At 42.1% G+C, this 14,673-nt stretch overlaps 1 long non-coding RNA gene across 1 annotated transcript; it reads left to right on the forward strand.

The window, feature by feature from the left end:
* The first annotated feature begins 3,823 nt into the window (after nucleotides 1-3,823).
* Nucleotides 3,824-11,151, forward strand: LOC144112589 (uncharacterized). The gene is made up of 2 exons (XR_013310339.1): nucleotides 3,824-3,936; nucleotides 10,854-11,151. It is a non-coding gene; the product is annotated as an uncharacterized LOC144112589 (long non-coding RNA).
* Nucleotides 11,152-14,673: the final 3,522 nt, after the last annotated feature.

Genomic DNA, 14,673 nt, shown 5'->3' on the forward strand with positions numbered 1-14,673 from the left:
ACAGGATCACTAACACAAATGTCTATGCTCTCCGCGCATCGCTGATGCCATCAATTGTTTACAGAGAGCCCGCTGCTTTTCTTTCATCGACCTTCATAACGGCTACAGGAAAATTTCTGTTGCAAAGCGGACCGTAATAAGAAAGCCTCGTTTGGCGCAGACGGGCTCTACTAATTTAAAGCGCTGCCTTTTTGCCTTCGTAACGCCCCAGCCAGATTTAAACGCCTGATGGACTCGCTGCTGTGCGGCTTTAAGTGGACAACTTGTCTATGATACTCTGACGACATGATTGTTTTCTCGCCCACTTTTGATAGGCACCTGTCTCGAGTTTTGTGCATCTTTGCGCCGATCTGCCGCGTCGGATTTCATCTTAATTTCAATAAATGCAGTTTTGGTCGCCACGAATTCATAGTTCTCGGCCACTCGGTCAATGATTGTGGCATTCAGCCCGATGTCGACAATCTCCGCGCCCTCGGTGCTTTTCCCACTTCCCGTACGCCAAGTGACGTCCACAGGTTCGTCAGGTTATGGGCGTATTTTCGCGAGTAAATCCCCAGTTGCTCTCAAGTCGCCCACCCTCTCATTAACGTGCTGAAGAATTCCGTTCCTTTTTCTTGGGGCCCTGACGCTTTCTGGAGCCTCGTTGCTGTCGAGATCAACCTGCCTCTCTTGCCGCAATTCAACCCTTCCTGCCCTACGTAACTTCGCACAGATATTAGCGACCACGGAATTAGCTCCATCCTGGCTGAGCGGCAATGCGGCAACTGTTGCGTGATTGCCTATGCCCGCCGCCTCTTTTCTTCACCGCAGCGGAATTACTCCATCACATAGCTGGAGTGCCTGGCCGTCGTTCGGGCCGTTGCGAAATTCCAGCCTTAATTATTCGGCCGGTCGTTCAGTGTTGTAACCGACCAACACGCTTTCTACTGATTTTCTTCCCACATGGACCGTACTGGTCGCCTTTGGGGCTGTGTGTTGCGCTAGCAAGAGTGTGCATTTTCTTTATTGCATAAATCCGCCCGGCTTCATCGAAATGCAGACTGCGTGTCCCGTCATCCCGTTGACCCTGCTTCCTCCACTGACAGCGACTCGGACGTGAGAGGCTTGTCTATCTCGGCCTTCTCCTACATTGCCGACTAACAGCGTCTAGATCCCATCTTATGCTCCATCATCCACCGTCTCTACGCCGACCGCCCTGACCCTTCCCTTGCCATGCTCGTCATCGACGGGAGCACCTTCTACCGCCTCAATAAGCGCCCTGATGGCGCTGAGCTCTTGCTTGTCGTCCCCCAACACCTGAGTTCTACCATTCTTTAACACTTTCATGATGCTCGGACGGCTTACCAACATGGTGTCACGCGCACATACGCCCGCTTTCGTCGGCGTTTCTTATGGCCTCGCCTCTACCGCTCTGTCTAACTTTATGTGGCCGCTTGCGAGCGCTGTCAACGCCGCACGAAGTCCTTGGCTCTTCCTCATGGACACTTGCAGCCGATAGCCATCCCGGCCGAGACGTTTTCTCGTGTTTGCCTGGACTTGCTTGGGCCCTTCCCGGTGTCCACAATGGGGAACAAATGGATAGCCGTCGCATCGGACTATGCCACGCGGTACGTGATCACGCGCACTATCCCGACCAGCTGCGCAAGTGACATGGTTGACTTCTTTCTGCACGACGTCCTACTACATCATGGAGCTCCCCGACCACTATCACCGACCATGGCCGCTGCTTCCTCGCCCGAGTGGCTGACGCAATACTTCGTTTGTGCTGCTTTGGACACCATTCACCACTCCTTATCTCTATAAAACAAACGGCCTTTCAGAAGCTCTCAACCGTACACACACATTGACATGCCCTCTACCCCCTTCCACCTTCCCCGCCACCCCCCTCCGCGGTGTTTTCCCTGGTGATGCAGAGTAGAAATCTGCGACAAAGAGGACGGAGCGCGAGACGGAAGACCAGTAGCATTCCTATTTCTGGGCAGGATGCTTCGCTTTACGTTCCTTTGTGATAGAATAATATTTTGCTCGGAGAAGCAGGGCAAAAAGCGGCTTTACTTTTTCGACAACTGACCCCGTGACATTTTTCGGTGTTGTGTTAAGGTTTATTGTCAATACTGGGAACAATTGTTTCTTTGTTTGAAATAGTAATTTTGGAAACCGCTGTCTATTTTTTGGATGCTGCTGCCTTTGCAAATAGAAACCGACTCTGTGGTGTTGAGCGTCATGAAGCTATAATTCGTTTTTTTCTTTCCTCTATGGCACCACATTTTGTTTGTGCTCAGGAAGAAATAATTGGTGTTATTTTGTACTTTTGATGGTATTTTCGTAAAATAACTATAGAGGAAAACTGATCTAGGCAAAAGCGCAGCTCTGTATTCATTATCTTTCGTCTGTGTATGAACTACTTCTTTGAGGGCAAATGGAATATAAATTTCGGTGCCTTGCTTATGAAAAAACTAACCCTGACACTTTGAAAACAAATTCTTCTGGTATTTGGTAGGGTTACTGAAAGGAGAAGTTTCAACGCAGTCTTCGGTGTTAATTTCAAAGGAGCAATATTAAGTCTGGGAAGAGATTTATCGTGCATTGGCGGATTATTAAAAGCATACAATAAAAACCATTCGGCTACGCATTTTTCAAATTGTGTAAAAAAGAACGCAGTCTATTGTGAGCAGAAACGTCGAAGCTATTGGAAGTTAATGAAAAGGGTTCAGCTCAAGTTAAGGGCAACGCAGCGGGCTATGGAAAGAAAAATGATAGATATAACTATAAGAGACCGGAAGCGGGTAGAGTGGGTAAGGGAACAAATGCAGGTTAATAACATCCTTGTTGAAATCAAGAGAAATAAATGGGCTTTGGCAGGGTATGTAATTCGATGGCAAGATAACCATTGATCCTCAAGGGTAAAAGATAGATTCCAAGAGAAGGTACGCGTAGCAAGGGGCGGCAGAAGGTTAGCTGGGCGGATGAGATGGGAAAGTTTGCAGGCTGAAGGTGGGCGCAGCTGGCAAAAGACAAGGTTATTTGGAGAGACCTAGGAAAAGCCTTTGCGCTGCAGTGGGTGTATTAAGTCTGATTATGATGATGAGTACATTGTGCTAAAAATGTTAAAAATAGGTTGACAAGCAAATATGTTGTAATCCTTTACTGCAAGTGGAGCAATAGTACCGCACATGAGTCTTTTCCCTGTAAACGAGCTCCGGTTTTCTAATTGCGAGTATCGCAGGACCTGATGATACCTTCTCGTGTTAGTAACCAACTGAACAGCGCTTACGGTTCAGTTCAAAACGTAATGAAGAAAATCATATAATTGATGAAAAAATTCAGGCCTTCGAACATATCGAAAAGCCTAATTTAAAGACTGAAAAGAAAGACTTCTACAATAAAAGAAAATATCAAAATCCCTAGTGACACACACTGCTGTTATACAAATAAAGCCGTTGCACTGCAGACATCAGAAACATTTTGTGAAATTTAACACGCAATCTGCATTTCGGCAACATCAAGAAACTGTGGCCATTGAGGCGAATTTTATTGGGGCAGACCAATAAGGTGCCGTCGCCCTCTCACATTCCAAAAGGCAAACATAAATGCTTATTCTCGGACCTCACTCATTGGCCCCGTTTCATATTCGCCTGACTTCCCTCTCAATGCGCTGGCAGGCAACCCTTCATAGGCGCAGTCCCCTCGACCACAAATCACTGGTTGAAAGGGGCCGGATTACGATGGTGGCCAATGGGTTCTTCTCCGGAACCCACCCCGTATTTATGCTCTTAATAACTGCTTTTCCTCCTCCTCCTCAAAGCACGTTTTTTTTTCTAAAGGTACGTGTCGGTTCCTTGGGCGTACTATCAAACACGGCGGCTACGAATATCCGAGTGATATATGTGAAAAGTGGAAATGCAATGCCAAAACGAAGAGGCTCATAGTCACTGGGTAAGCTCGTCTTTCAAAGCATGGCATAAAATTCAAGTTGCTCCTTGTTTAAGCATAGCGAGGAATGCTCAAATATTTCAGGTAGACGCTCCTCCATCACTGAATCCTGACAGTCTTTATGTTGTGCTCATGCGCGAGCACCGCAAGTCTAGAGAATTTTTGGGCATAGGATGCGTCAAGAAACAGCCACTACCCATGGAATCTCGCGCAAAGTCCCCGTGACATCAAACAACTGCTTTTACAAAGTTTAAGTCAGCAGAGACAAACAACTCGAAAAGAAACAAAGAAACTGGTAGGCATTTACCGTCGCTGACGCAAAGCTTGAATCAGGGCCTACACCTGATCACACGAAAAAAACACCACAAGAGCAAAGAGTGCAACCGTATTAAAACCGCATTTTAAAATCTCTTGCATCCTAGCTCCAATTCCTGATTTTTATTTTGTCATTATTTCTAAAGTATTACATAGAACAGGAGGTGAAAAATCCGGTGTTGTGACCTCATGACATCATTGTCAGTGCCTACGTCTTTAGGAAAGAAAAATATAATTTCCTAAAATTTTTAATGAAGTGGGTATCGTGTACAGGGCGGCATGAATTCATCAGCTTCGCTGGCGACTTCATTAGAACACTGCGCCATCATCGCAGCAGAGCAACCTGCACGCTAAACTGCCAGTCGAGATTTAGCACTTCGTTTGAATATTGTCGCCTCATCATCTTCGATTCGGCTTGCGCGAAAAGAGTAGTTTCAATGGCCACTCTATCAGACTAGTACGTCATCGCCGTAGCCGAGCACCAGAGGTCCATGCATTCTAATTCACCGCACGTAAGCAGTATTAACTTCTTTCCCTAATTTTTTTTAGTTGTATCAATTTTACGTTCTGCTTTGCAGACTCCATTTGTTCCTTTCCTCTCTTCCTCGTTTGTAGGTATCTTTGGTAACTGTTTATTTTTACTTTTACTTCCACATATTGCTTTTTGTTCCGCTGCTGAGCAATTCTGAAATAGTTGTATGATGCAATAACCTTATACAGGCTTCCTCATACAATATCATAAGATTTTTATTATAATGTATTCCATTCGTATGACAATTGTACTATTTTCCAAAATTTAATACAATTGATATTTTTCAATAATTTGTATAATAATTGTATGATATTTGATCGACAAAGTGTGGGATTTTATTGCATCATACACATTTTTTTCAGCAGGCGATCGTTTATACTAGTAACATGTACCAGACAAGCCACATGTCGCAGCCGCATGGCAGGATATAACGCCTTTAAAGCCCACGTTCGTTAGGTCTTCACACTGCTCACTTCGCCTGATTTGTTCTGCTGAGATGGCCTATCAGTTTTTAAGGTCACCCGGTCTAATCCTTTTTAACTGCGATATTGCGTGGACAACACATTTGCAAGCGCATGTTTACGAGCCTACCACCCATCCTGCACCAGAACATCCTCCCTCTCACCGGTCATTCCTTTGGCTAAGCACACTTAGGCTCCCCCCTTCGTTGTTTATTCTGTTGTTTGATGTCGGCGGCGAGTCGCAACTGGCTAATTTTAGTGCTGCGTAAAGAAATGACAAAAAGTGCAATAACTAGAAAATTATCAGTATTCTGCCGACTTAACAAGAACTTTGAAGAAATAATAGGCGAAATAATAATAGGCAAACACCTGGCCGTTGAACGAATTGTAGCGGATCTTTAGTTCGTACTCGGCTACGTTGACCTGTTTTACTTTTGCAGTATACGATAGTTTTGCAGCTTATGGCAATCTCTAAGCCGCATCGGCCAGCATCAGACAGGCTACTCGTGCTCAGAAGCCACGCACTCTGGCAAAGAATCTGTCACATTTATGGACTGACGGATTTAGAGAGTCGTAATGATTGCGAAGTTCTTTGGTCATCGCCAAGAACCCCATGCTTTAGTTTATTTCACGGCTGCAGACGCAAACAATATTGCCACAGTGTATTAATTCATCGTGCTATGTTTGCGAATACCTTAAGCTGGAGTGTCCACTTAGCCGAAAAGGTATGATGAAAGTGCCTTCAGTGCTCGAAAGAAAAGCGTGTTTCTCTAAAGACCCTAAACCATGGTGTCAGCGGTAAAATGGCTGTGCACCTTAGAATTACGACTGTAGCTCTTCCTACCGAATTCATGTTCCACCTGCACACTACACTCATAAAAACAAGAAGCAACAGCTATAATGCCTTCACAACTTGATTGATTAAGAATGTCACCTCTCGCCGTTCTCGCTGTAAGAAATCAATATCATATATCACTTCTTCAAACTAAAGCGTGTGTTTCATAGCGGAATGTTTCCTTTTTACTGTAACTTGCAAGCAGGTCATCAAGGGCTGTAAACGAACGCCAATCGTTTGCAAGCAAAGGCATTCAAACACAGATCCGTGCAGAAGGGTTAAAGTCGAACAGCTCCATTTCCTCCGACAACCTAGCACTGTCAATTTCCACACATTACCTCTACATCTTTCCCATACAACCTCAGAAAAGAGGCCTGTTCAAAACTGGCTGGCCTTGCCAGTAGTTTGCGCCTATGAAACCTAGCGGATGGGTAAGGGAAGTAATGTTTTTCTGCTCCAACACGACATGCGCTCAGATCCTACAAATAAACCTGGGAGGCACTTCCTTAGGTGCTCTTCCGCGTATTCATAAAGGCACCGCGGCAAGCACTTCATGCCATGTGAACTTGGTAGCTTTTAGAACAATTCTTCGAAGTATGCTAGGCTAAGGCAGACACAACCAGAGCGACGTTTAAGAAATTGCACATGAAATATTTATTGCAAAGAAAAGGGTTTATCTAATTCACAGATCTTATTTCTGTTTATCTTCCTTTTAAGAAAACTCCATGCATAATTCAGGGACTTCCAAAATTAAAACGTGTAAATTTCAGGCACCACGTGTACAGAAATTGTCGAGAGCACATTTTTTTTTCTGAAAATGCGCTGCTTTATAAATGTGAACAGTTTTAGATACGGTTGATACGCCCATGTTTAGAGCTGATGTTTTAAGGAATAGCGTACTGATGTTTTGTTTTTTCCGAACAGCTTACGATCGCTTTTTTATCTTCGAAATAACGATAAAAGAGTTCTTACTGTTCGTAACCTATATTGTATTAACGGATGTAATCGTTAATAAAACCAGGATAACCTTACACTTCAATGAAAGGACCAAGCAGTCTCTTGCAATGGCTACCCGACAATAGAGCATATTCAGACTATTTTACAGGTGATAGACAAACGCACATACTATTACCAGCCCCTATATATAACTTTCTTACGTTATGAGAAATCATTCGACTGTCCAAGCCTCATAATCAAGTAGGCGTTAAGGAATCAGTGTGCGAGAGAGCGTTGTACTATATCTTCCGCAGCTGCATAACCGCCAGGCTCCTCACAGAGAAAGTAATAAAAAAATCAAAGTGTGTTTTTTGTCTAAGAATAGTTCAGACGAGAGTTGAAATAAATCAGCGAGCATTTAGAAGATTAGCGCTTGGTGCCCGCGGCACAACCACAAGCGAGGCAGTATAGAAATATATGCACTGGCCGTCTGTCCAAGCACAGCAGGCTCACAGTAATTTTTTAATTGAAGAATGCCTGAGGAAATCAGACGATGACAACTGGACAGCTAAGGTATTTATATACTTATGAAGAAAGAGTGTGGACTGATTTTGGAGGAAAAAGACTATGAAACAAATCTGCAAGTGTTCGGAAACAAGGACGGAGAAATAAGGAGCTTCAAACGTGAGGTAAAAGAGCAGAAGGGTAGAATTTGGATCAACTCAATAAAAATAACAAGCAGACTAGAAATACAGGCGAAGTCGAAAGTAAATGAAACGCAATATTACCGAAAAAAAATTAATCTCACCGCCTTTATTTTAGCCATCCTTGAACCGATGTACGCCGCCGAATTTTGATTTTGTAAATTGCGCAGTGCACCCATAAATCTCGGCCACCACTATATTCATTAAAAAAATTAAATTTATGGACGGAATCACCTTTCGTTTACGTTTTACGGCAAGTGTACATCGGAATTGAAAACGGCAGATCAGGAAGGGATAGTTCAATGATAACTCAAGAGGCAGTGCCCTATTCGTTGAACTTAGTTCAGTGGTGCGTTTGAACGCGAAGGTATATTAAGAATTTTACCAAGATGACACCTGTGCAGTCTGTTCTGTGTAGAAGGAATTGGAAATATTACAGTAGAATGTTGTGGTTTCTTTCTTGATGTCGATGCAGGCACACTCAGTCTTCCTAGGCTCCAGAGTTTAGTGCTAATAATGGTCACGTGAATGAATCTGCAGTGGGAGCTAGCAAAAAGTAATTGCAAGATTGGTGGCTTAAAACAACTAAAACTATATTGATGGAAAATACCCACTTTAAAAACCAGTTTATTACATTCTTTAAAAATTATAAAAAGAGTAGCCTAACAAAGGAATAATAATAATAATAATAATAATAATAATAATAATAATAATAATAATAATAATAATAATAATAATAATAATAATAATATTAATAATAATAATAATAATAATAATAATAATAATAATAATAATAATAATAATAATAATAATAATAATAATAATAATAATAATAATAATAATAATAATAATAATAATAATAATAATAATAATAATCAATCAATCTTTATTTTTCGGTGCCCAGGAACAACCCAAAGGTCTTGGTGCTGGTACACCATTCACACGCACAAAATGTACATTTATTTCACTACAAAGGAAGACACTCAGGGGAGGTAATGCAGCAGTCAAGGCGATAGAAAAAAAAGACACATAAACTATGCGCGACAGCAAGCATGAAACAAAAAAAGCGAGAACAAGGAAACAGCGAGAACAGCGGTAAATGAAAACAGCTAGAACAGGCAACAGACATATAAATAACTAATGAAACAATAAACAAAGAGAATGAACGACCGATAACAGCCAAGTACAGCATATAGCAAAATACAAACAAGAATAAAGCCAATACTAATATGAACGAATATGAAACCTCTGAAATACAAGCTAGAAATACAATCATACACAATAAGAAACGTAATTAGTGAACGCGTTACAGACAATCAGGCGTGAGTATACAGTATTAAAGAAATAATATTAATGAAAACAATAATAATAATAATAATAATAATAATAATAATAATAATAATAATAATAATAATAATAATAATAATAATAATAATAATAATAATAATAATAATAATAATAATAATAATATTAATAATAATAATAATAATAATAATGATAATGAAATGAAGAAGAAAAGGAAGCGGCTAAAAAGTTGCTTCGAAGATCAGCTTGACGGGCGACTGGTCCCTTACTAATGGCTTTTGACAGCAAAGGATAAATCAATCGATTGAATTATTTACATCACTAAATAAAAATTGATAAGATTTTAAGGCAAACCCCAAAAAACTCGAGCGGCATCATGTGAAAAGCACTGATAAAGACATGTACAAAGTGTTCATAAATACATCTGATGGATTTGTTGGGCAGGAACAACTTTAACATCTTTTCCACTATTGCGGGAGTTTTATATAATTAGAAGAGGAAGCCTGCACAGAAGCATCTGCTTGTCAAAGGTTGTGCGGCAGCCAGTAATATGCGAACGTTCCAGTTTCGGATGTTATGTATAGTAACGTTTTCTTGAAGCACCGCTAATATTGTTAGTGTGTTTACCTTCTTAGTGAGGACTTTTCTGTATAGAAGGAAAAGCCTAAGGTTATACAAAGATGTCATTTTAGCGATTTTAGCTGATTAAATTTTGACCCTGTGTGCGCGAGGAAAGGAGCTTTAGAAATTTGTCTGATGGCTCTTTTTTGGAGCAGTAAGAACGTAGTGACATTTTCTCCAGTTGTGGCTGCCCACACTAGTGAGAATTAGCTTGAAATAGAGAAAAACAGTGCATTGTATAGCAGAATATCAACAGAGAGGGGAACACAAAAAGATGTCGACGTATGGAACCTATAGTGCGTGAGACGTGGCAGTTGCCACCTCAGTTGCCACGCACAAGGTGGTGGCAACTACCACCACATTGTTTCAGAAGGGAGGCTCTTTCCTTCTATCCATCCATCCTAGCGGTAGCGTGGTGAAAATAACGCTCCCGCGGGAGCAGCTGCTGTCAGAGTTGGCAAAGCTTTGCAAGAGGGAAAGAAAGGAAGTGGCGCGAAGCAGTAACGTCCTCAGCAGAGCGTAATATCAGTAAGCCGCGATATAAAGTTGAATAATAAACGAAAATTTATCGAATCGTTACCACTGTCACAGGAATGTCGTATTTTATTGAAGTACCATCGGTACGTTTTTTTTCTCGTATTGACTTGTACTGCCCACTCCAGGTTTGCCCTTTCTCTTCTGTCCATTCAATATTCCTTCTCGACGTATGAAACGCAGTAATCTGTAGAAAGGCATTTATGCTTACAAAGTTTTAATCAGAGAAAAATCTTAATTGAAACGTCGCACGGGTCTTGAGTGGATAGCAGAGTGCTTATGAGAGTCATCCTAGCAGCGTAGAGGTATTGGCTTGAAGCGCACACTTTTGCTTCGGCATTTTGCTTTTACCAGTTGCGCCTGACGTGGGTGATCGAATGGAGCATGCATGAATGAAGAATCAAATATTTTGGCATTAGGGCAGGTGAAAATGAACCTCTGAGAGTCATTGTTATATTATTATTTCAACCCTAAGGAACATTCCTCGTTTTCATCCTGCTCTTTCATTTTGTCCTACTTTTGCATTACACATGTAACTTTTCTCTGGAGAGATGCGGGCACATAGCTACATCACAAGCAGGATGGGTTATGTGGTATTGCTGCAGGTATAATGGTGCTTTTTTTATAGTGCCGCGTACCGACCGGTAATAAAACAGATGTGTGTTCTTGGTTTGCAGGTGTTATATTCCACCAAGATACGGCAGCTGTTTCCACGTAACGCGAGAGGGAATCTATTGGCCGTGGTGTTGCAATTTTTATCAAACCTACTGCTAATGTACCACAACAATTTTCTGGATTTCAAAACTTTGAGAGCCCTAATAATACCAGCAACTTCGGTGGAGGTAACGTGTGCAGTATCATGCATGCACACCTGCAGTTACAACGGGGGTTGCGACTGCAACTAATAAATGTTGGTTTTCTTATAGTGCTCGGTAAATCCCATACATTTTGAAATAAAGAAACTTCGAATTTTCAGTCCTTTTTTGACGATCGATCTCTTTAATGTGAAGAAATGCGTGTAAGCATTTTAACGCAATTACAGTGCTATATCATCTTCTATAAAGACGACAGATTGCACTTGTGCAATTAACACAAGAATATTTTTCAATAAAAGTCTCCTAGATATAAAACATATGGGCGGTTTGAGTAGTTCTTTGCGCATCATTGCGAAAGTGCGCGATCTGCAAACGTCTTATTCCAAGCAGAAGGCACTGCAAGCTGCCCACAAAACAGCTTTGGCTGAAATCCGCACGTTGAGCGTTGTGAGTTACGGTAAGGTGCTGTAATTGCACCGCTGGTACCATTCAGGTGAGGCCTTCGCAACAGCAGATTAAGGAAAGAAGAAATGATGAGAAATGTAGTGACTTAAGTTTCTTTTGATTTTGACGAGTATCTTCTGAATAAATAGTTCCTGCAGCAGGTGGAGATGTATTAAGCGATTTTTGCTATAATATTTCAGCCAATATTATTCAATCGCCCTAGATATCGGCGGTATAAGATGAGAACTCTTCATTCCAAACCTGTTCCTGCAAGCGTGAGCACTGCTTAAGTTACAGAAGCAAATTTTCAATCCTCTATTAGGACGCATTTATCGCTGCAAATATTTCATCAGTTGTTTAGTGTTTTTTACAAACCATTTTTTAATGCAGCATAGTGTAAAGTACATGCTTTCAAAGAAACTGATGACTTACCCCTGACTCTTAATTGATCTGAGATAAGCCAGTTGCACAGCTTTCAAATGAAGACTAGCGCAGTTTCTTCTCTTTTTTTGCGGGACTACAGCAATGGGCAAAGCGCGAAAGAACAAAGCCTACAGAGCAAATTTGTCACATTGAAGGTTCAAAGTGATTGTTAGCGATGGAATTTGTTTATTTACAGAAGCATGCTGACAGACGTGTTGAAGCAGTCAGCATGCAACCGAGAACGTTCCGGGCGCCTGTTCCGCTTCTTTCTAGTCGCGCACTGCCGCTAAGTAGCTTGGCCATGTCCCCAGCCGAAGACAAAACTTTTCCTCAGACAACTCAGGGCCACAGATGATCTAAGCGCTTGAGGAGTACCGCATGCGATGATGATGATGTGATTGATGATGTCAAAGACATTGAAATGAACAAAGCAGGTCGACGCCAAACGTTTTCACAGGCAACGTTGGCGGTTTTACCTTTTATAAAAAAAAAACTACATTAGTTGCAGCTGGTAAAATATTGTTTTGTTGTCTTGTATATATTTTAGCGAACAGAAACGGGTGAGTGGTTCGTCGCTGGGAGGAAGCTGTTGTGCGGCGGTGGCGAACTCGACGGGTTGCTCTTTGCCGCGGACGCCGCAGTGACCGGGCACCCACTGCATGTGAATACTGCATCTAGCGGAGAGAACATTGTGTGCGTTTTTCGTGTGACATACAAGGAAACTAACCGCCTTCGACACAAAGGAAGGCAAATGAGAATATTTATATTTTTTTGTCCTGTTGTTTTGTCAGCGTAAGAGAGAATTTGGAGTTTACCCGATGCACTGTGATCATGCTTTGCGTCCAGAGCAATATATCTGAGATTTACTGAGATGGGAAAAGCAGGCAGTAGTTCTTGTAAACGAGACCGTATTTTACAATAAACTGCGAGGAATGTGCAATGCCGCCGGCGTCAGCCATAAAAGGATACAAAGCAAAGCGGTGTTATTCATCTAGCCTGAGAGCAACCTCGCCTAGGAACGCACTGGATAACGTACCAATATACCCCTCGTAACTTCCTTCACCGCTGGCTGCGCATCGTAATGAATAAAATGACAAGAAGTCGACGTCACTTTGGCGACGACCAATTTTGTAGGTGACAGAAACGCCGCATTACTGCAGCCACAAGGCTCAAAGCGCCTGATGAACAGAAAGTCCCCGCAGCATAATCAGCAGGAAGAATCACTGTTTATCAGTCGCAATGGTAATGTGGCCTATATATAGGCATAGTCGTACCTTGTGTTGAGCGAACATAGCAAGGAGGGCAATGTCTATGAGCAAGGGTATAGTTGGTCCCTGATTTGTGGGAATACGCGGCTACCGTATGCAATAAAGTGCTCGGTATCATCGTATAGTTTGACGAGCACCGCCCGGCTGCCGTTGTCGTAAGCATCAACGTGAACCTGAGAGACGCAGGTAGGGTAAATTAAAGTAAACATGGTGCGGTGGTCAGGAAAATTTCGTGAAGTTGAAGGACGGCTTACAATCGATGGTCTACAGCTTATGCCAGTTTTTGTGGAGAAGGTAATTGAGGATATATGCAAAATTCTAAAAATAAGGAATGCAGAGGCAGAAATAACAAGCCATTGAGAATAATAATAGTTGGTTTTGGGGGGAAGGAAATGGCGCAGTGTCTGTCTCCTATATTGTTGGAAATTTGAACCGCGCCGTAAGGGAAGGGATAAAGGAAGGAGTGAAAGAAGAAAGGAAGAAAGAGTTGCCGTAGTGGAGGGCTCCGGAATAATTTCGACCACCTGGGGATATTTACCGTTCACTGGCATCGCACAGCACACAGGCGCCATAGCCTTTTGCCGCCATAAAAACGCTGCCGGCACGGTCAGGTTCGATCCCGGGAACTCCCGATCAGTAGCCGGGTGCCCTAACCACTGAGCCAGCGAGGCGGGACCAGTGAGAGGAAATTCCTATTTTTTTTTTCTTTCTTTGTTTTACAGAATCTCAAACAGCAGTAAACTTCTGAACATCAGGCTAGATAGTGTTCTTATCTACGAGAAATCCTGGAATCTGTGCCGTTCTTCTATGATTTGAATCCTCAAATGAAATATCAGTGTAGCTTTGCTGACCCAATCAATAACAGTGTCTTGTTGATCTCTTGAAATACCCCGGTAGACATAAAATTGTAATGATCAAATGACACAGTTATCCCATTTTATTCTTTGTAGGATCGTTTCCACAAATCATTCGAATTTTACAGACAAATTAAGAAATACCAAAACGGCATGATATTGAAGTTGAACAAATCGTATGCGACAAAAATACGCCCTTTTCGAAGATAGATGGATGAGTCAGGACGGGCTATTGCCATGATAGACACGGATGTGAAGTGTGACGCTTAGCGCACATAATCAACAATGTCCTGAGTGCGGGAGATGGTTATATGTCTTTTCCTTGTGAATGCGTTATAGGGAGAGTAATCAAAGGAACATCGCCATGATTTGTCTTTCGTCCTCACTGGCATCACGGGTCTAGCCAACGGACGGGAGTACTGTCAAATGAAAATATCTTAAGCCTTTCTTGGCGCTTTAGTAAATTGCTATCCCTTCCGCTGAGAGAGTCGCTCTATACTGTTAGAATGACGGAGTGGTAGGAACGCCTTTTGAGAGAGAATTCGCCTTTCTTATATTCCACTACCTTTGTCTAGAATCGCTGCACACCTTTACCACAGAGCATACTGCACGCTTTCTTTAAGCTTAGACATACTGTTTCGATTAATAAACTTCTGGGAAAAATGAAAGTGGCTGCCGAGCATTAAATAGAAC

This window comes from Amblyomma americanum, unplaced genomic scaffold, assembly GCF_052857255.1.
Source record: "Amblyomma americanum isolate KBUSLIRL-KWMA unplaced genomic scaffold, ASM5285725v1 scaffold_427, whole genome shotgun sequence".
Taxonomy (NCBI): domain Eukaryota; kingdom Metazoa; phylum Arthropoda; class Arachnida; order Ixodida; family Ixodidae; genus Amblyomma; species Amblyomma americanum.